Source organism: Ips typographus, linkage group LG6 (assembly GCF_016097725.1).
Source record: "Ips typographus isolate SLU linkage group LG6, UJ_Ityp_2.0, whole genome shotgun sequence".
NCBI classification, from domain to species: Eukaryota; Metazoa; Arthropoda; class Insecta; order Coleoptera; family Curculionidae; genus Ips; species Ips typographus.
The window spans coordinates 4,364,890-4,388,853 of NC_138427.1; the positions used below are offsets into that span (position 1 = coordinate 4,364,890).

A 23,964-nucleotide genomic window follows, 5' to 3' on the forward strand; every position below is an offset into this window, starting at 1 on the left:
GCGCCACTTTACATACACTACGGCACTCTTTGGACATTGCGGCCGCCGTCTTAAGACACATGGCCCCCACAAGGCGACAGACTTATGAGAAAACTTCAGTTTATTTCCACCATATCAAGTAAGAGTTTGGATAGTTGAAGAATTCATAAAATTACTGGAAAAAATGTCTTTCTCTCAACAAAAACTCTTTTTCCTGGATTTGCTTTAAACTTTAACTTTACATGCTCTGAGCTGGAATCTCATTAAGTTCATAAAAAAAAATATCAATTCGTTAATTCACACCTTTATACTATAAATCAGTAAATATTTAAGTTTTGAGTAAATTATTTTTTAAGAAACTCAAAGAAAGTGCATTTTGTTTTACTTTTTGTGATGCAACACGTCTTAGATAGGGTTTGTTTTATAAACATTTCAATACAATGTGATATTACATTAGTTATGGACCTTGACTTTAGCGGACATTTCGGTTTTACTAAGAAAACTATACACCCTACTAAGCTGAAACATTCACAAAAAAGTGTGATTAGGATCAATTTATCTCAGTTACAAGTACAATTAGACTTGATAGCTGATTAATTAGAATCATAATACTCCTAACAAAACAGAAGAACAAGTAGGATTGTGGGCCGGATGATCCTTTGGTGACCTATTTATTCTTGTGCTACAAATAGAGATGTTCATCTCGTTTTCGTTGACTTTTAAAACAAGCAATCAGTTAAACTTTGAGATCACTCAACCAACAAGAGCCATATAATTTAAGGGCTTCTTCTTACCTTTAATCATTATACACGGATTCTAATAGGAAAATAGCACCCATAAGATGTTCAACTGGTGAGGTGGTCAGTCGGTCGTCTGCAAAAACCTTGTTTACAAACATCTGAAGTGGTAATTAAAAGTGAATCATTAAAAGTAGGTTTAATAATTCGGGCAAGGCTAATAGTCCACCAGCCGGCTTACATCAACAAAAGCACATTAGTGAACCAGAGGAAATAATTCGTTTAAAAGGGTTTCTAAATTAGCAGTTGATGATGCCACTGGCATTAGCGTTTCAGTTTCACTCAATTTCTCAGTCATTCCGAGACGTTCAAACCGAAAAGTTTAACTAGATTTGCTTTAATTCGGTTTAGTTCAGTGCAAATGAGAGCTATGGACGTGTATCGTTCCAAGTTTACGCTAGGATACCACTTCAGAGATTCAGATCACACAATTTCTTAACTTTGTATATAGTGACACACGGTAAGTTATTTAAACAAAAGTGATAGACTTCTATTACAATACGATATGTTAACATTTTTTATCGTTTTACTAAGGCCCAGTACTTTCAGTTCAGAATAACTTTATTATAAGAATAATATCTATGGAAACCTTGAAATCAGACGCTGCTATTGGTCAACTCCGTCATTACTATAGAAATTATCCTAAGAATAAATTTATTCGGAGGTGAAAGTACGGGCCCTCAGGTAAATAAAGAAAAGTAAACATTTCTGTGGTTAACTTTTTTCGGAAAAAAGGGACTTTTATCGGTATTTCCCCTGGCTCTTCCATTGCAAACCAATGCTCTAGACAAAGATTGCAAAATATCAATAGGACCTTCTGACAAAGTAGTCACGTGACCACCTGACACATGTGATATATGACTCATGGTTTGTGTCATTTTAATCGAGACTATGGTTCTGTAAATGTTCTCTCTTCTTATCGTTGATTTTCTATGAATAATTAGGCTAATTTCATACTTATTGTATGTTTGTTAAATAAAGAAAACAAGAGTGTTTTTCTTTTAATTTATTTCTAGCTTTATCCAAGCTAGTTTAGCTTGGCTAAAAAATGAAGACACATGTGATATTCTTCAACAGCTCTTGCTGTAACGTACTAAAAGATTGATACTCCACTACTATCCTTTCAATTAATATATTTTCTACACCATAATCCTCTAGTAGCTTTTGCCTCGTTTCATAAATTATTGCGTTCTTTTATTAGACCGAGCATTAAATGAATAGAGCTTAATGAGCAAAATAATACCAGAATTAACCTCTTTACTTCACTGGAAAAGCTCTACTATTTAATTTTAATACAGAAAAAAGGGCTTTGTTTAGATAAACCTACTTAACTTGAACTAGTCAACTGGTGCCCATGCTCCTGCAATATGTACGACAATTCTACATTGGAATCATAGAATTGTCGTGATGAACACAAAAAACTTATGAACATACCGAGGAAAACAGAAGGGGACGATAAAGACATCAGATGCATAGAGAAGTAACTTATACTGGCACTAGACAGCTCACATCACAACACATACAAGCATTACTACAGCAGATATTGAAATAAGAAGAGGCGATCGGGAAGAATGTATTCTGTCTCCATTGTTATTTACCCTGTACTCCGAAGCCAAATTTGAAGAACAAGAAATGGGAGTAAAAATGAACCAATATCCAATTGCAGATATGCAGGATGCTGTATTGATTGCTAACGATGCTGAAAAACTTCAAAAAATGTTTAATCGACTTAGGGCTAGTACTTTGACTTCATAATAACTTTATTCTAAAGATAACTTCTATTGAAACCGTGAAATCAGACGCTGCAGATACTTAGGGTGTTAAATGCACTCAAACTGGTAAGGAAATCCGAAGCACAATAAAAATGGCACGCTTAACAAAGTCCTGCAAAAAATGCATGCAGAAAGAGAAGTATTTAGGATAAAGTAGATAAAAACTGCATTCTTGAAGAAAAAATATAATGTATTGAAATAAATTTTGTTGGGCATAGTTGGGAAAAGGGAAGACTAGAATTAAATCAATTAGAGAGCTTGTTCACACTCCAAGAGATATAAGCGAAATGGTCGCCAACATCCGTTAATTATGGATGGGCAGTAATAGAAAAAAAAGAAAATATAATACTATTAGTAATACTGAAACTTGAGAAGAAAATTAAAATTATAAGTAACTGTTAAATGAAAATCAAGCAGACCAACACTAAAAGAACCGAAAATATATGCGCATGGCGAAACAAGAATACGAAGGGCAAAATTTATCAACAGATGCTTAAACCGAAACTTAAGTTTATTATCCTCGGGGACTTTAAAATAAAACTCTAAATCGCCTATTATTCTCTTCTTAATTGCTGCAGTTAATTTAATTTATCCCGGTCCTGCAATAAAATCGGGAACGAGTCGGCCGCGGTCGGCCGCGTGATTAACGCCCCTGGCCGCGGTCTAAGACGCACCGCACCGCATTTGTATTCCTGTCCTTCCTGCATGTGTTACACCAGGTCCTGCAGTTGCGGCAAGAAGGACAATGGACGGCCCTTCGCTCCTTCGTATGCTCGCTACGCCCGTATTAATGACCGAGAGGATAACTTCCCATTTATGATGGTTTAATTTTCATAATTTACGTTTTAGGAGTTTCACTCTCCCCAACTTCTGAATTGCTGTTCAGTTAATTTGGGTTTTTGAGGTTGTCGAGTTGTTTTTTAGGTTTGTGTCTGTTGATTGATTTGTTCAAAAAGTTTCAAAAATATTGTTTGTTTTTGAAACTTTTTAAAATGATCTGCAGGGTGGCTCATCAAAATGTTTACTTTTTAGGAACCTTGTAGATCATTTCGAAAAAACACCTCAACTTTATTTTCGAGGGGAACTTTATATTCGCCATGGAGTAAAAGCCTTTCTTCTACGACCTAATTACATTTTAATTTACGACGAAATTAGGTGTCGGACAATATCAAAAGACATTCTAAACTGACCTAGTTTTCGCAGTTTAGGTGCAAGCATTCAGAAATCCAGTAGAACATTCGAAACATTTTCCTATCAATCCAGTAATCTGGAAATTCTTCATCCAAATATTATGTGGAGCATAATACAATGTAAAATCTTGCTGTAAAAAAATTTTCTGACACATTTACATCGTTTTGCATAATTTCAATTATGCTAAGAATACAACAACTATTAAAATGTATAAATTTTAAATCCAAAATGTTACATAAATTGCATTGACCTTTGCTGCAATATATGGAAACTTTCTTCTTCCGAGTCCACTTTAAGAAAGTTGAATCCATTGAGGGGTTACTTTGATAATTAGAAAAGTCAGTGACGTAACAAGCCATCTCATTAAGAAAATAGGTTTTCCGATCCCGGATGAGTATTAATTTCCTTATCGGAATTAAGTGTATTGCAAAGCACAGCGGACGCCGCCGCAGTTGGCCCGCCACCTCTTAGGCAAATCAAACAACGACGCCTTCTAAGGAGCGCGATTAATAAATTAAAAGTGAACGGTTTCAGGTTACCACACCTTATTCACCCTTCCGAATTTGCATTTTCGAAATTACGCCCAAAACTGGTATGGATACCATTGTTGGGTGGCTGAGGCAATTTATCATGTCGCATAGCCAGGAACCAGTTTATGGAAAATCTTATAAAAATGTAATCCGAAAATAAAACAGCCGAAATGTTGTATTATGTCGTGTAATATGTTACTATAGCGAATTTGTCACAAATGGCACAACACACAGAATATTATTTCAATACACATGGAGCGGGCTAAAGTGGTGCCATCAATCTCGTGGCAGAGGCAGCGGAAAAAGGGCCGGCCGACACATCTTATAACTTCCTTCGTATGAGATATAAGGCCCAATAAATCTGAATAATATGTCGCTACATGAGGAATATGAAGGAAATCTAGCTTCATCTAGTTTTAAATCAGTTTTGTCTCTAAAAAATAATATTTGCCTGGCTGCATTATCTACCACTAGTGTACTGTTGGAAAGTTGGAGTAGATTCACTAATAAAAGTTGACTTAAGAAATTTATATTTGGATTATTAATATTTTTATAGTTTTATACATTTTTGTATAAAATTTTTATTAAAAATTGTTAACATCATAAACGTACAAATACCCACACATTCCAAAATACATTAATAATATTGAGAGTTGATAAATACAACTTTGCCTTTAGCGTTCACGATCACAGTTCTCTGAAACTTGATTAATAAACCAGTAAACTGTGCAACAGTGCTGTAATTCACTGCCGGAAACATCGGCGATTTTAATTTGGCGAGCAATGGAAACATTCTTTCTTCTTCTTCTTCTATTGCACTATCCGATTAAGATAGTTGACTATCATCATAGCTCTGCGGATCTTAGTCGCTGCTTATCGAAACCTCACGTTCAGTAGATGTTGCTCCAAACCATTTTTGCAAGTTAATCAGGGAGTAAATTATTTTTCTCTAAGGAACTGGTCAGTCATCGACTTTAGCTTGAACTATGTTTTGTAGAATTCTGTACTTGCTATTTCTCTTGTTTGAATAACTTTGCTTCTCAACTCGTGTATCCCTTCTACATATACTGTCCGATAACAAGACGGTGTCGTCAGCATAGTGGATATTCCGGATCATTTTGCCATCAACTCTGATGTCTCGATTTTTGTTTTCCAGAGCTTTATGATACCACGCACAATTTTACATTGACAAGGTGGATGCAAGCCATCTTTCTGGAATTGTGCCAGTATCATATATTTTCTTAAAAACTGCAGTTTCACTAGTATCTGGTAAGGGTTTTAATGGTATCTTTCGCCATGATTTTAAAAACTTTTTGTGGTCTATAATCTGGACCCATTGCTTTTCCGTTTTTCATGAGCTTAATTGCCTGTTATACTTCTGATATAGTGATATGATATTTTTTCCGTACTGTAAATATATCAATAATTTCAAGCCTAGTATTACCATCAGATACATTTCCAGATGCTCTTGGTCTATACCGGCCCATTTCGCTTTGACTTTTTCGGATATTCTTGTGAATTGCCTAATATTCTTGTGTCTTATTCAATTTAACTCTCCGTCTTTCTGCCATAAGATTCACAATTTTGTCGGTTAAGCCTCCTTTCTTCTTCAGTCTTGTAGTATCAGGTTTCAATTATTACTCTTATTTCTATGTCTTGTCTGGTTCAGAAATGAATGTACATATGTATTTTTTTTTAATTCAGTTGTTAAAGCAGTCTTTACTTTAGCATGACACTTTAAAAAGAAGAAGATATATAAACTAACTTTCAAAAGTAAAAAAGAAGTCCATGATCACACAGTGGAGATGTGAAAGCACATAGTTTTCTCTTCAAGTTATTTCAGTTAGTTTTCATTCTTGTAATTCTCAAAACTGAGATAGAATTTCTTGATTTTTTTTTAATGGGTTCTATGTCCAAGTTTTCGTTTGGAAGGGTGCATTTAGAATAACAGCAACACTCCTTTTGGTCTCTTTTTATCTTCACTAACAGCCTTTTAGCAGCACAAACTCTTTAGTGACACAACACAAAGAAAATTTATTTTATTATTTAAGCAAAAGCGTGAAAAAAAGTAATTCACATATGTTTACCGACGTACATTTTTCATCACTTGAGCTACATTACAATGGACACGGACGATGTCCCTAAGGGAATCGCTGCTCCAAAAACTTGCATAGGTAATTTCACTTTTACGTGCTGACGATCGCCCTTATCAATCTCAATCCCGAATTAATTTGACAGGGCTATTGTTATAAGCTGAGTTTTACACTTAATGTTCCAATATGATTGGATTACTATTCACATGGTCCGTTTCTTCAGACCTTTTCTATCACATGGATTTAAATTTTTATCAGATTTGCACTAAAAGATTTGTTATTTAATAACTTCATGTTTTATTACATTCATATATTCATAGAATAGTACTCAGCAGAATTAAATACAGGAAGCCTAATTATTAGTCAAGAAGAAAATAACAAAAAACAAGCACACATGAAAAATAAGTTAGCGTGAACAGAAAAACTGCATTTGATATAGATGAGCAGCAATAGAAAAAAACCTAATGCTATAGAATTGAAGAAATAATTGCAGATACATCACCACTACACCATTGAGAACTGTTAGTCGGAATTGGCTGGCAAGAGGCCGCAGACGCATTCCTTACAATTTAAAATACATTAACAAACAGGAAATCGCTGCTACATTTTATACCTGAATGAAAATAAGAACAAACGCCGGTTCAATAAGTATGTTTAGGTTTTAACATGTTATTTTGCGGCTGTTGTGTTATTATTTTACTATTAGACGCACCGGCCTGGCCTGATAGATCCGAAAGATTAATCAAGGGAGACAATCTTTACCGGAGACCGGTGTAATGTCGCTAAAAGTAGGATAATTGTTTAGTTGCGTTTTCCATAATTTGGCTCATTCTCAATGTAAAAAATGCTACAAAAACAGATACGTGATCAACTCATCATGTTAAGGATGATGGTAAAGTATAAACTGGGTCATGGTTTACATTGTGCTTTTGTGAAGTTTTAAATTTATTGTCTAAACCTCTAAACTATAAAAATAATAATTTATTTAACAAACCAAACATCCCTGTCAAACATGTTGTTTCCTCTTGTCTCCCTTAGCCTCCGCCATGGAGGTTGAGTCAAACAATTTACTGCCATATTTTTATATTTACTTGATTGCATAGAATTTTCTGTTTTTCACAAACCTAACAAGTACAGACTGCCCAATTCTTTATTCTTCCAGCCACCCTTTTAGCCAAAAAATGACCTCCCTTAACATAGGACGATGATGTTATTAATTTATTGCTTAAATTTCATGACTTCTCCAGATATCTGGATCGTTTTCAGATTCACCAGCTTCCTTTATCTTGTGGATGGTACAACTCTACTCTTCTAACACCATATCTTATTTTTCTCTACTTTGACATTCTATACTTCAGTAGCAATTTGTCTTTTTTTTCAACTACTTTTTTTAAAGAACCAATAAATTTATTGTGGAGACGACTGCGTGTTACTGCTATGCTAAACCCTGGTTTGTACAACTTGTGTAAAAATGGACATAACATTGTGTAAAAATGGACTACTACTTCAATCTAATAGCTAATTATTTAATTTTTTCCACTTTGCAATAAAATATCGCACAATCTAATACTCTTAAACGTTTCCAAGATACTATCCAATCAATATAACGTCTCATTAGAGTAGAGCCCGTAATCTAATATGCAAATATCCCCGAATACAGAAGAGAACTTCTTGGCCAGGCCAAGCAGGCAGCCGAAACATCTGCTCGCGATGAAGTATAAAGAGAAGCAACTTCCAAACTGGGAGTACACTACACTAGACTTCTTAATTAAATTGTTAAATTGTTTATCCTGTCTTTGGGAACTTCTCGAACCCGTTTTTGCCAAAGTTTCCAGTTGGGATGTTATCTGGGTTTGGATCGCGGAGGGTTGTTTCGTCACTTTTTTCTCATTTGTAATGTTTTGCGCGAGGGAAATTGCAATAAAAAATAGGTATCTGCGGCGGAGGCATCAGCTTTTCCAGACTAAAAAACGAATCCGAATCAAACGGTCCGCCAGGATGAAAAATATACATCACGCGGCGGCGTGGCGGCAGATGGCTCAGAGGGTGCAACGCGAGAAATGTTTTTATTAGCCCTAATCCTATGATTGATGGAATTCGGAAACGCGAATTTCTTTCCAACTTGCGTAAATAATTTAATAATCAACTTATTGAAGTCGATGTATTAACTCCAACTTCGGTAAATAACTCTAACTCATCTCAATTATCTAATTATGTAAAAAACTAGTATGATCAACATTCTTCTTAGAAAACATAAAGAATGTCAAAGGTCGGTATTTCTACCAAGTTTTTTAAATATCCTATTGAGTGTTTGTTGGCTTATTAACCAATCCTGTGGTTCAACTTGAATTGCAGAAAACAATTAATTTCATTTTCGTAAGACAATCTGTCATTATCTTACATTCCGCGACTATCAAAATCAACAACTGCATAAAATCAGGATCTTGTCAATAACGACTTTACTAAAATTATACATAATTTTGAAACAAAACTGAAAAATTAACAAAAAAACGTCCCCTATCCAATAGCAGATGATCAACAGTAACAATGTTGGGAAACAATGTCTTGTACCATTATTGAGGTTCGGAATATTTTGAGTTGATTCTACCTTTTGAAGCATTTTCCATTGATGTAAATAAGTCTATGATCATCTCACTATGGTAGATTGACTTGTACCATTTCTCATAAACACTTTTTGTTATAGACAAAATCATAATAAAATAAAAATATCGTAATAATGCTACTGAACATTGAACATTTTTCAATAAAGTCAAACAAGGTTATAAAAAAACTATAAAACCCCTCTGAATATGGAAATATTAAACGATGATGAAAAGAAAAAACTTGACGAAAAAACTTTCTAGAATTTATTTTTGCTGAATTATTGGCGCGTTAGTGTAAAAACTCTTATCCGTCCAATTTAAAATAAGCCAGGGGCAATTTAAATTTCGCAGGCTTCCCTTCGTCAGAGAGGAAATGGATAAACTCGCGTCGGTGAGATAAAGACCGCGCCAGGGAAATGAAGTGAGTGTGGATGTGCTCCCGAAACCGCCATCCCCGTTCGCCAACAATAACTTTATCTCTTTCTGCGACTCACTCCAGAAACTGCATTATTTGTAATATATGAAAAAGGAGATATCGTCTCCAAGGTACCTGGGTAACTAAATATTGCGTCACATTCTGGATAGAATAGATGAAATTGTGCGGTTAAAATTATATTTATGATGCTTTGCGTTTTCGGGTTGTGGCGGACAAATTTTTTGCCTTTCACTCGAGATGAAAGTACACATCTCAGATATTTGTCCCAATTTCCCCCAAAATGCATGATCAAAAGCTGCTGCAAATTAACAAGGTCCTGCACTTTGAAACTGTAATTTATCAAACTTTCAAACTAATGAGGAAATCGTGTCTAGCACAAATAGTAAGTGCAAAACACACGCAAACTTTTTTTATACATCGGCTATGCACAACATCAGAACCCTAATTTATACAATTATTTTAATTAAATTATCTTTCGGATCTATAGGCCTAATTGATGAACTTGCAGACTGTAATTAGATGTTATTTCGTTTTAGTGGATTCGTTAAGATTCAGCTGAAGGAATCGCAGCTTAGCGGGGAGGGGTGTATCATCCCCTTATGCAAAACGCAACGGCATCGCTCATGTCGTGTCATGCACTACCCTCGCATGACTTACTTGCTCCTGGTTGACATGTAAATACAAAAACATTGTGGTGATCCATCACGGACGTCTTCGTATTAGTAGGTCGTACTCTGTAATCACATTGAAACATTCAGAAATACATGTCAAAGATTTATTGGGTTATTGTGGCAATTTTTTTTCGGCTGCCTTTTTGAATGTATCCTCGTTTTTCTCACGCGTCTATTTGCTTGATCGATCATGTGAACAGTTAGAACGTTTCAGTTTTGTATGTTACTTCTTTGACATTGCAAGTATATTTCGTTCAAATTGATTTAGAAGTTTATGTTAAGACTGTTCCTGAAGGAAATTCCTTCCTTGCTGCATCTCTTCAGAAAATAATTCCACTATACCAAGGCTTACAAGCCTGGAAATCTAACAAAACTTGGTTTGGACTGACCGTGAAATCATTCACACTCTCCTAAAATGTATTGTCATGTTAATCATGTTAATGTCCGACAAGGCTATTATTTCATCAATAATGACACCTATTAAGGTCAATTATCTAAGAAATAATGCCCTCAGCTGAAGAGCAATATATTTTATACTGCCTCGTTTAGATCACTACAGAAGACTGTTAACCTGAATAAACCGCATATACCTGCAGTACCTTGGGCATATCGCTAGAAGATCAGGAACAATGGAACGACTATTCATAGAAAGGAAAATAGCAGGCAATCGCCCAAGAGGCAAATCTCCAACGTGATGAGAAAGTTTATGAGCACGAAATAGGCAAGCATGGAATCAAACAAAACTGAGAAATCAATTATGAATGGTGTAACCACATCTTCTATAAAGGAAATAGGAAAAGAAGGACACGGACATCATCCTCAGCTTCACATTTCCTGACGTACATCCTTTTCAAAACTGAATCAGCGTATTCCAGATACTGGTAAGCTCCAAATTAAAAAAAAAAAGTTTCAAGTGTCAATCGTACTGTCTGAAATGTTGACTCTAAAGACCAAGTATTTGTTTCCCATCATGATGGTGCCAAACGGATGGATCGGAAGAGGAGGCCGAATTCTTTCCAGTTCACCAGATATGACTCCATTTGATTTTTTACACCTGTTGAAAAAGTGCTAGTGGCGCGAATCCACCCTGTAACTTTGTAATATCGACTAAACTATAATTTTTCTGCTTCCTTCGTCCAGAAAAAAAAGCAAATGTCATAACCTAACCATGCCACATCATAAATTGTAGAAATTACCCTTTACCCTCTTGTAAATTCCACGGCGGGCCCGAGATAATTGCGAAACTATAGCAGCGACATGTGGGGACATTTGTAAGAGCAAGATACGACCCTGCCAGGTAGGCGGCCACAACTCGTACTATTACGTAGAGGGCGCGCTAATGCCCCAGCTTTAATTAAATAAAACCACTTTTTATATTTCCTTTTACTGTCGTTAGGGGTATGGGTGTACATACTTCAACGAGTTTCCAACTTTAAACCTCTGGCCTCTTCATTCATGAAAGCAGGAAACAGGACTCTTCAGAAAAGTTTTTATAGAATGTTAGAACAGAAGCTGGGTTCCTGTCATATTCTGCATACTTTTCTCTTAGAAATTCCCTTCTCTTCTTCTCTCTTCCCTTCTCAAAAATTGGGGTTGAATTTATTCATTTAAATTTGCAGAGTTAGTATAGAGCATCAACACTGATAAAAAGAAACTATTGAAATAATCAAATGAGAGAACAAAACAAATCTCCATTCACACGAAATCGTTGAATGGCCGGCAATATTATTTGTTTTAAGGGGGCGGTTTTCTGAAAAAATATAAAACAAAAAACCGCCAGCTGCATGCTACGAAAACATTAAAAAGAAACGTCGCACCAAGGCAAATATCACGTATACACTCCCACTGGACTTCTGGTTATTCTACACGTAATTTCGCACCAATCATAGCTTAACTATTCATTATTTGTCTTATACAAGACCAAAAATGAAACACTAACTATGAGCATGTGGTTGCCTGCTAAGTCTGTCAATGGGTTTTTTATCGCAGATTTCCAGATGGCAAAATATTCAGATACAATGCGTGGCTGAAGTCATTTATCATTTCCTCGCTGTTTATTCTGGCATGTGTACCTGTGTTGCGATTTATTTCCACTCTTAACATAATGACACTCATTCCGTGAATTGCAAGAATAGCCTGCCTATTTCTTGACTGTCTTACAGGTACACCTTTATGCATTTTGTGATTTAATTAAGAAACATTCTACGAATGATTTACGTTGCAAGTGTAATAGTTATTACCCAAATGGACAATTGGTTTTTTTGGTATTGCCAGGTTGTAAATAAAAAAAGTTATTTCTAAACAAGCCTTTGTTTGTATGTTACTTGACATGACTAAACAATAAAAAGAAGAGTGCTCTCACATAAACATTTTTCATTAATAAATCAGTGTTCCTAAATTTGTCGATGTTAAATAAAATTAGGAATCTTGAAAAACGATCTTAATTATGACAGAAAAGGGTATAGTTATTTAGATTTGAAGCAATTAAGTCTAGGAACATTCTATTTGAAATAATACTGCATTACCTTCCTAAGCTAAAGTGTGATCTGCAATTAAACGAAGAGTTGAAGATGGTATTTATTAAGACGTTTCGAGACTGACTGACTTCTTCATCAGTATGCAATGTTTTTGAGGTTTGTTGCAAACTGTAGATAATTGAAAATGCTGCTGGAATTTGAGTTGGTCTTTGCACATTGCTCAGTTAATTTCTAAATTGAGTCAAGTAGGTTATAGGATTAGGGTTTGTAGCAAGTATGTAAAACCTGATACACTAAAGATTGTTTACAATGCAAATTTGAAATCAATATTGTAATTCTGGAGCTGTAATAAAGATATTCGATCTGCATTTGTATTACAAAAAGAAATAATTAATATTATTAACAAAATGCGTTATAATGGAATTGGTAATGTTTAAGAAGACAAACATCTATTTGTTAACAACCTAGCATAGAACCATACAGTTTAAACGATTTTCTCTAGTATAGTTCCAATAATAAACTGCTCTGACATAAAACACCTTTTACTCTTTAAAACCATTCTAAAACCCACTAAACTTAATCTCTTCTATGACACTTTTACTTTTACTTTTAAACGACCGTGGTGAATGGTTCATTTAAGACCACCTTCATGTTGTGGTCACCAAAAATCACAAGAATCCCTGTCGCCGTGACAGCGTTTTGCGTAATTTTTCTTTAGTCGGCAGCTCTCCTGGGAGCCTTTAGAGAAAGTTCATCGGGGTTTAAATGCTTATTATGTCGGGGTGTAAAGGAGAAGTTGCCAATTTGATATATGACCAAGGCAGACGCACGGCGTTCACCCCCTGCTGCGAAACCGAATCGCGCGGCCCTGTTCAAAGCCATATATTTTACGCTTTTGTGTTTTACTAAATGCCCTTTTACCTGTGACTGTGATGTTAGTTTTTGAATCAAGATCCTGGTCTTGTGTTGTTCTTGTTATGTTTCAAGCCATTGAATGTATTTAAATATGAACGAAGCGAGTATGATATTACCGGCCAATCGTTGCGAGGCTTGGGTTTCTTCGTAAGGCCTGTTATTAGCGGCTATTATGCTTTATTGCAGTTAATACTTAAACAATTTTTATTCCAAGACGAGGAGTTTTTGCAAGAAGTGATTGTCAAACTGTACCACCAAACCCGACATACCCCTTCTATTTGCCTGGTTTAGTAAATATACATTTAAATCATTTCTGCTAGGTACAAACGAACTAAACTTAAAATGGTCAAAGTGAATGTAATAAAAGAAAAACACATAGATACAATAAACACAAAAACTCTTCAAGGTCCGCCAGTATTAGAGGTATAATCTAAAACCTTCGTAACATGGCTGACGTTGCCGCAACCTGTTATTTGAATGCTGTCGTTGGGCATTCGATAATGTTAGGAAATTAGCCTTGTTAAAATAATAACTGGAGGAGAAGGTAAAAAAAAATGAAGGCCAGAACAAGATGGCTGACTTCCAGTTATAAATTTATGTCATAAGATGTTCGAAAAACTGTTTTGCCTAAAGGAAGAAGAAGTTGCTATACTTCGGTTGTCTTTTTCTTCATGTGGATATCTGTTCCAAATGTTGGCTATCGCATGGCTATCCTTATTTTGTTGATGGCGATTTGGAAAAATTGTGCTGATAATTTGTCAAACCACGTTCTAAGATTTGCTAAGATATTTTCTTTCAGGCAGGTGCCTCCCTGCTGTTAATTTTGCCTTGTAGTATTTTCTGGGGGGGCAGCGGACAACTGTCTTCCACAATGTCTTTTTAACTTACTATGAGGAGTTTAGGTTTGTTTATGTTCATTTCGAACACGTACTGTGAGCTAATTCTGATCATCCATCAAACTTTGCAATCCTTAAAGATTATCTACAAACATGATGGTATCATCTGTATATCTTGTGTTATTAAGTTGAGTACTGTTTATAGTGAGTCCTTTCTCAATGTTATCCATCCAGTGCTTCTTGAAAGATTCTAATACAGTCAAACCCTTGGTTATTTTTCAAAATTAGGCTTTAGTGTTACTTCTTTGCTCTATGTCTATGCCATTCACGAGCACAAAAGAAATCAAACACTGCAAAACTTCTTTTACATGTTTCAAGATTGAACTTTCGTATAAATGATTTGTTATTTTTAAGTTAGATACACTTTGTATCCACATACAAAACACGAGTTACTGGGGTTGGGAATTTGCTGCGATTGATGGATGATCTCTCAATGACCAGACAATTATTGACCTTTTCTCACAGGCTCTTTTTTAAGGATATTTATGTGACATGTTTGGGTTCGCCTTGCTCCATAAATTACTCCTTTGAAATATACGGCTAAATAATGATGTCCACCATTTTTGCCGCTTTAATGCTTCACAATTCGTATGAAAAAATGTTTTTTTAACTTTTGTCGTCTTTGAATTGAACTGCTCATCAAGTAACTTAGCTAAAATAATGAACATGTTTTCATTCCAATTTTCAAAATGTAACCTCATAAATATTTTATTCATATCTAAATTATTACACGAATTTACTTTGAATGGATTAAAATTTGTGTTCGTTGTTTTGTAAACAACGATTTAGAAATTTTGGTCAGAACAAGCACTTAATTATAACTCTTCCTAAATGTGCTAGACCATCATCCTGCTTAAACCAAATTCCTTAATAACAGTGTTGTAAATAATAGCTGATATTAGTGAGAAAGTCATAAAAACAGCATATAACGACCAGTCACTCAAAAGCTTCATATATTACTTTATTTTATTGAATCTAAGTTTTTAAGATCTATCTAGTCGTCTTAATATGCCAAAATAAAAATAAAAAAAAACAGCTACTGGGCTTTACTTATTAAAGTAACTTCCGGTTCACTGACATTTTGCCTTGAGGCATACCAATTTAACCAAACAGGACCTTAGGAAAAAAAAACGCAAACGTGGTTTTATTCTGTACCTACAGCATTATTAATTTGCCTGTACCACAACAAAGAAACAACAGATTCATCATCACGGACAATTCTTTAATGCCTGTCTACCTTTGTGCTCTGAGCCTTTTACATCGCATCAAACTAATTGAGCCAACAGACAGTCGGCTTTATGTAGCAAATTTACCGTTTATGCGAATTAATTGTTTATTATCTCGCTAAAATTTAGCCAAGCAACTTTCGCTTTAGCGTCTTGACGTGTGTTACTATATAAAAGTAAATTAGTCAAAAAACATATTTACTAATATTGAACATACTGGTCATTCAGTAGTCCTTATTTATGTTGATAAAGGTGTAGTTTTATAATTTTGACAAATATTTGAAGTAGAAATGATGTATAACTTTGGCTGGGTCTATAAATCAGCTAAATAGCAGCTCTTACACGAATTATGTCAATATTTCGAGACCATAAATTTGAGTCGACCGACTACCGGCTCTTTCTCGCCGGCTCTGATTTACTGCCTGAGAAGGTCGCTTAAAGCGCAGTAAATCTTTAGCTCCACGTATTGTGACAACACTTTCAGCTTTACATGATTGTAGCTTGTTTGCGGACCGCCACTAGAGATATTATACAAAACCGCAAAGGAACAATTCAACTATATGGTTTCAGAACGTCTGTAAATATGCAAAAAGAACGAATTAGAAAAGTTTGCCCGCCTGAAAAATATCGTCTTCGTCTCCGGGGCATATTGAGGAAACGAGTTTAAACAAAAATCAATAAATATGACGGAAAATAAGAAAGTTTTCCTCGATACACTGTCTCCCGTTTATTTATCCGGCATCAGGCGGGATCCGGTTTCACTCAAACTTCTGCCAACTACTTAAAACTCTTTCGTCTTTCCATTTCGGCTGACAGGCTGTCGCTCAAACAGGAACGATACCGCTATACGAAAAGGTGCCCTAGAATCTTCTACGTTTTTACGAAAAATATACTGTTTTCTTGTGGTTGCTCCTTTGGCATACTGAACCAGCGTTTCTTGATTTGTGGAACTATTATACTATATACTGACCGAACCACTGCTATGTTTTAGCTACTTTAGTTAGTACCACAATTTGCAAACTTCTAAAGTAGTAGTAGAATTTTCCCTTTCGGGAAGTTCCCAGAGTTGCATCGGCGTCCTCTGTCCTGGCAAAGAATGCCCCCGCTGACGGAGGGGCTTTTCTGGCGCTCTTCTTGTCCTCTCTCGTCAGCTCGTCCATCTCTAGTGGTCCTGGCAAACTATAGGATGTCCAAACAGCCGGCTTTCGGTTGTCTGTTTTTCACATCCTAAAGTTTTGGGGAGGTAGGGTCTGGTGAGTGGGGGATGGTTTTCCCCCTTTTGCGTAGGCAAAGCGGGGAAAAGTTTCAGGAGTGCAGCCAGAGCCCAGTTAGCACCGGGATAACTGCGGAATGATTCTACCCAGATTTTGAGAATAAAATTCTCGCCACCCGGGGGAAGGTCTGGGGGAAAATTGTGGTCCTCTTCTTGGCTGGTTGGTCCTGAATTGTCCTCTATCTGAAACAGAAAGAAAAAGTTATTAATAATTACCCGTTATCCAATAGCTGGTATCGGGGTCGTTTGTGGGGTGCTTCTAGCTCCGGGTCGTAGTTCACTGCTTCTCGCAGTTCTGGTCGCTCTGGCTTTCTATCTGGCGTATTCTATGTGGCTTCCCCACGTGAGTTTTTAGTCCATCTTGACCCCAAGGTACGTCGTCTCGTTGCGCCACTCGATGTCCATGTCTTTTAACCTGACGTTGCCTATCCTCATCGTCTATCCTCATCTTGGGTCTTCTTTTGAAGACTATGGCTTGCGTTTTCTCCGCTCTTAGGTCGATCTTCCATTTGTTGAACCATTTCTCCAATGCTGTGGTCTCCTCTTGCAGCTATCGGGTCAGGAGTCGGCCGCTCCTGTTCCAGGCCATGATAGCAGTGTCATCCGCGTAGAGTGCTAAGCTATTTTTCTATAGTAGATCACATTTATGAACACTATGTATGTTCATATTAGACATTATGAACAAAAGATGAATTATCATGTCACCATGTGCAACTATGATGTGAAGTTTATAGATACTTTGTAGCAAAGCTAATTGTAATGATTAATTTTAATTTATTTCTGTTGCAGAGACATGGAAAAGGCAGTATGAACTTTCTATCCAAATCGCCAGTTTGTCTTCTATCTTGGATTTAGTTCCATCTACGAAATTTTAGTGATCAAATTAGCTCAGAAATAATTTGTGTGCATTAAAAACCACTAGGGTATTATAGAACTTTTTTTTATTAAACACAGTAAGTAGTATTATTTTATTTTTGGATTGCCAAAAATTCCTTACAACATCCAGCCATCAAAAATTTAATCAATCCGTAACCATGCTAAAACGTGCCCAGCTTGAAATCATCCTGGATCCGTTCGCATTTTTCAAATGTAGGCAGCAACGTTTCTTGTCAGCTCCAGCTTCGAATATTAATCGAAGTTGAATGAAATGTAGATTTATTCGTGACAGCTTCGCTGACCCGGTTGGCCGGCAGCTGTCATGTCGGTCGGTCGCCGTTTCTCCGTCCATCGTCCAAATAGCAATTTAATTGAAAAGTCTCATTCATATGCAGCGGAGGCAAAAAATGGAAAACCCTCTCCGCTCGTTCCGTGTACGGTTTTTTTGCTCGAAATATTTGCAGGAAACAAGTTTCGCTTTTAATCATTCAGGTATAAGAATTGCTAAGACCTGATAAGAGCATTCGGTGGGCAGAATCGCGGAAAAAACAGGCCTTTTTTCCAACAAAAGGACCGAACGAAACATGCATGATTCAAATGTTAAAAATGTACATTTGGCTTTACAATAGGAGACTACCATTTATAATCCCGGTTTTCAAATTGCGATACGTCAACGAACAATGTAAACAACAAAGAAACGTTCGCGGGAATATCTCAGTTTGAGTCGTTCGTGTTTGTCGCAAAACATGCAAAGACGCAACCGCTTTTATCGTCTTTATAAAGACGATTTTTCTTTGGCTTTTTCTTTGGCAGGCCCTGTTCCACTTTCCGGTCTCGCAATGGAACTTCTTTTTTACAGTTGACTTTATATCCCCTTAGAAAATACTCCACCATCATCCTCTATTTTTATATCTTGAGAACATTTCACTGCTTGTTTCCACAATGAAAAACTGGTATTTCATTACTTTACGATAATTTGTTAGTAAGGTCTGCAGAATATGATAGGAACCGATTGTCAGCTTCATCTGTAACATTCTAGCAACAGTTCTCTTTGGAATTCCCTGCTTTCAAGAATAAGAACGCAAATATGTTGTGGCTGCTGGTTGATGATGATTCCTACTGGAAAAGTTAATTTTGATCGTTGCGTCTCAACTTACTAAGCAGAGAGAGAGAAATTGGTGGTACGAAAGGATGTAACTGGTACTTCCTGTTATTTTCATCTGTGCATCCCTGTGCGAGTGATATCCTTCTCTGTGTGAATGAATAAAATTAGACACACCAAGACTTAATTACTAGTTATATTTGAAGTTATTTTTTAAATCAGCTTTCTGAATAATCTGCAATAAAAATAAAACGTTATTATTATTATATTACTGAAACATCTACCTATCTCATGGGACATATATCTGGGTTTGCATTGTTTCTAATCAACCATTTACTGTCCACAAGCTTGAAGATTACACCTTGACATGTTCTGTTACTACATTAGTTCTGTTATTTAGGGCAATGCATCAATTCTTCTTTAAAGAATTCAGTCAGACAGTTGACTGCTTCACCTCCTCGGAATGCCAATTCGTATGAAATCATAATAAATAACTGCTAAAGCTCATCAGAAGTATTTTGAATACGAAAGTAAGAATTGAATACGCTAAAAAACTAATTTTCCTTTCTGTAATATCACTTTTATATCTACGACGCAGAGGATCTCTTACATCCTTTGCTTTTTTAAAACATTATGTCACAATATAATATATGCAGAAAAATCTCTATCGTACATTTCTTGAACGAGCTTAGCAGTAACATTCCACACAGCTTTCACAACACTTTTTTTGTACTGAGAGAGTTATTTTCCTGATATTGTTGCCACAATCTTGCAAAATTTTGTTGTCCAGGTTTTCAATCCAAGTTTTGTGTCTGAACAACACAAGTTTTGTGCAGAAAATTAGAGACTGATTACTAATAATTATGTACAATATTGCCTTCACTAGGGACAAAAACAAAAGTCCGAAACATGGAGGAAAAACATCGGGCGACACGCCAATTTCTTATCCTAAAAGAGGACGATTTCCTGGGGGACCTTTCAATCTCTGTGATTCCCGCCCTTCTTGGCCCTGCGGTTAAGAAGGTAATTTTTGTCTGGTCCCCCAAGGACCTGTGACGTCACACCTGTCCACTCGGGGAGGTCAGCTTCGACCCTCGGCGCGGATAAGATGACCCTGAGGACACCGAATCCCTTTTTATTTAGCTGAAGTAGTTTTTTTTTTCCTTCGGATAAAGGCAAATTACTTAAAGGACTGCTTTGAAATTGATTTTTCAATCTTAAAGTTAGTAACTACAGAAAATTCTTACTTTAAGCAAGTGGAGCATCTTCAGAAGGGCATAATTTAGGAAAGCAAAAGATACCCTCCAATCTGCGTTCTCTCCCTTTAAAATATGCCGGCGCAGTCCGCCTTTTTTGTTTTAATATCACCCTGTCGATCTCATCCTTTTAATTCCGGAGCAGGGAACTTTTTCAGCCTTCGAAAAATGTGATTGTCTTAATCCTTACAATCCTGCTGCTTGCCTTTGAAAAGATATTCCTGCGGGTTTACGGGCGGCGGGGCGTGTTACTCGAACAAAAGAGACGGTTCAAAGGAGGAAATTTTGAATAACCGATAGATTGTAGGATTATAGGCAAATTTCGTTTTTTAATAAAATATTACGTCAATATTACTAAAACAAAATTACTCTACTCCTATTTTTTAACTCCTCTAATAAAAATATGTCTTCCATAACGAATTAACCTGATTTCTCTCTGATCTAGAAGTAAATTTGTGTTAGATGACATTTTTTTTGCTATAGAATTCAGTTTATCCATGTAACAAAAGAGCAGCGGTACCAAAATACTGCTTTGGGCCATTCCATGGTGATTTTATTTTATTTTTAATGTTCCTATTCCTAGTCTATGGTTTTCTATGTGTTCAAAAATATAGTTTGACTAAACTGAAAAATTGCTGCTAATTTTGATTGTGGTCATTTTAATGTTATTACTTTTGGTGAAAACAGTTGATTTCTAAATTCTGTAAATAGTAAAATTATACTATCTTATGAGGGCTTTTGCAGTTTTTTCGTGTTCATTTTTGATCGAATTTATGGCCAAAAATTCTATTGCGAATGATAAGCAAGAAAACCTGGACTAAATAACCGGTCGTAAAAACGAAGCTTCAGGTTATTAAACAGTGGCTCCATAGGTAGTTATCAGGAGCGGTATCGATGTGGCGCTATTTAAAAGTTATAAATCGCATTTGGTTATTGAGGTAATAGGTTCAAGCGGCGTAATCTCAAAGATAAGCGCAAACGTTCACAACTCGGGAATTGTCGACGAGAGCTTTTCTCACTGTGTAAATGAGCAACGATCCCAAAAAGAAGGAGGATTTCTCTAAATGATCTGTCCTACTACACAAAACCTTTAGCATCCGTTTTCTGGACTGTCTTCCAAGCAATTAAAAGTGTTTTTAACATTTAAAACTAGTTGTTTGTGTTTTTACTACACTATCATTTCTTTCGAGTGGAATGGAGACTCCAGGCGTGAAAACTCGATGGAGTTCGTGCTAAATAGTGGGCGCCTGTAAAAGGGAAATGAGCGGAATCGGGGGCTGAGTAATGAGCCTTACCAGAGCAGCGTCTCTATCTCGAAGAGACTCCGGGATCATTGACAAGTGCAAGCGAAGAGCGGTTAATAGGTATTTTGATAACGGGGCCGAGATAGCGGCAACACCGACACAAATATACTGGAAGAGGAAACTGCATGATCAATGACAACACAGCACATACCAGGAAATTATATCTAAAACGACAAAATTCTCTCCCACTCTACGTTACGATTATTATTTTTAATGGGTTCTTGTTCTCCTTTTTTTCCTCTCTTTTTTTTTGACAAAAGAAAGTTTTCAACTGAATTCTCATCAAGAGCTCAAACTCCATAGCCTACATAAAGGAGATTCTATTTTAAATTTTACGGTGATTCAGCTAGCTCCATGCTGGAATTCTGCAAAGTTGTATTCTGCAGATGACAAGTTTTGTTTGGCCAGGTGAATATGTAGGTCAAGAAGATTTAGACATTTTCTATAATTGAACTAAAAACATTATTTTTGTGGGGGACATGTGAGGGTACTTTTCTGCTTAAATTTATAGTACTGACCAGTGATAAGGTGACAATATAAAAAAACTGCTTTTATTTTTTGATAGACATTTAAATTTAGAACAGGTGTCAACTAGTCATTAACTGATTGCAGAAAGAAGTAATTGCACGTTGCCAAGTTCATATAAGCGATGAGGACGCATCTACGAAGTGTAAGCAATAATCGTAACCGTGAAAAGGCAATCAGTCACGGGTGACTTTTTCTACGTCCAGGTTAATACATCAACGAAATAGCCTCAATTAATAATCGAATATTCATGCAGTTGCCAAATTAAAACCCGCCCCCGGTCTCGGGCGTCGGTCTGAGAAGAAAATGAGGGGCCCCGACCAAAAGACCCTTCAGCAATCGGTCTTGCTCTTTCCGTAGGACAAGACAAATCGAATGTCAGCCGCTAATAAGTAAGCGCAGCTAGCTGGACATACTTACAGGGGATCATCGATATGTTTCAACTAGAGCGACATTCAAGAGGAACCACCAAATCAATATAAGTGAGAATAACTGTACTTTTTGTTTGTTTTATTTTTTTTAAATTAATTTTAGCTGAAGCAAACGTGGTTCCTGCAATTTGGAGTATCATCTGACAAGCATTAAAATAAAAAAAATGAAATAGCCGAGTTGGAAAACCATGTTTGGCTAGCTGCACTTGCTTGATTTTGCCAGGAGAACCTCTCCTAGGCTTTTGTCCCAACAACTCTGAAACATCCTGTATATACACCCTGTATCTCCATAACGAAAATCTTTGGACCATGGTTTATATAACAAACTAGAGTTATTTTTTGACGTTTAATCAAACCCTAAATTGAAACACCCTGTAGAAATAACAGACGTATCTACCTTTTCGTTTTTCTCGATCTAACAATAACAACAAAATAAGAGAAAGAAAGTGGGAAGAAGGTCAAGACTGAATTAGAAGACCATCACAAAATTAAACATCAAAGGTCAACAATTGGTCGCAGTGTGAAGTTCATTAATCAGTAAATTATTCACTGAATGACCTTTGAATGTTGTCAATATTAAAGAATTCTTCTTTACCATACAAATAACTCATTTTGATTGGTTAGACACAAGTTCATAGCATAAGCACAATACAAAAGCTGAAGCTTAAATCTGTGCACTCTTATGCTGCGCTTACGCATCTATAAATTGACTTGGGTATGTCTTATGGTTTAAGTTTCTATGGTATGCTTGTGCTTGTGCTTGTATTGTCTCAATCTAATAAATCTAGCTTTAATGTAAGTATAGGTGATAATGATCGATCTGCCTCGATCAGGGCAGTTAAATTGAAAACACTAAGAATCAAACAGTTTCATGTCAAATAGAAGCGTATTATAAGAAATAACGTAACTTTGGTATACGATTCCATTCTTAATAGTACGAAACATGTAATGTAATGTATTTGCGCAGGATAATATTTCAGAAATTTTGCGTACCAGGGTTTTTACACAAACTTTAGTTTGATCAATCTGCCTTAACAAAAATATAGTAACTGTCATTGAAATTAGTACAACTGTTACTTACAAAACTCAGTTTTAACTTTGCATATTTGCTATCACTATGAATTTTATAATCCCAAGTTATTGATTATCCATTTCTCTGCTTTCGAGGATAGAGGAAGTTATGACATACCATAGTTTTCGTTCCTCCTCTTTTTGATCAGTTTTTCCTATTTTTGTTGATATCTTAGTTTAACTGTGGATATGGTATTTTAGACTTATTGTCCAGGTTCTATTGGATTCACAATTTCTTCGGGGCTGTGATCTCCGGCAGGAAAATGTACTACTAAGTGTTCCTTCATAATCTGTAGTATGAGTATACCCCATGGATTTCTACCTTAAAACCAATTGTACACCAGATCAGAGAGTACACCATAGAAAAGAGTTTGATACCAATATTTGAATTCTGCTGCAGTTCTCGTAGAATATCAGATCTTCTTCCTGCAACATTTTTTTTTGTAAACAGATATCAAAGGAAGAAACTTCTAGTTTACTACCTAAGTACGAAAATCGTTATAGATAACTTGGACTGATAAGACCTAGTGAGATTGAGCC

General features: G+C 36.1%; 1 long non-coding RNA gene across 1 annotated transcript; it reads left to right on the forward strand.

Moving 5' to 3' along the window:
* Positions 1–1,036: 1,036 nt before the first annotated feature.
* Positions 1,037–17,812, forward strand: LOC145730241 (uncharacterized). The gene is made up of 2 exons (XR_014178573.1): positions 1,037–1,236; positions 17,649–17,812. It is a non-coding gene; the product is annotated as an uncharacterized LOC145730241 (long non-coding RNA).
* The last annotated feature ends 6,152 nt before the right edge of the window (positions 17,813–23,964 follow it).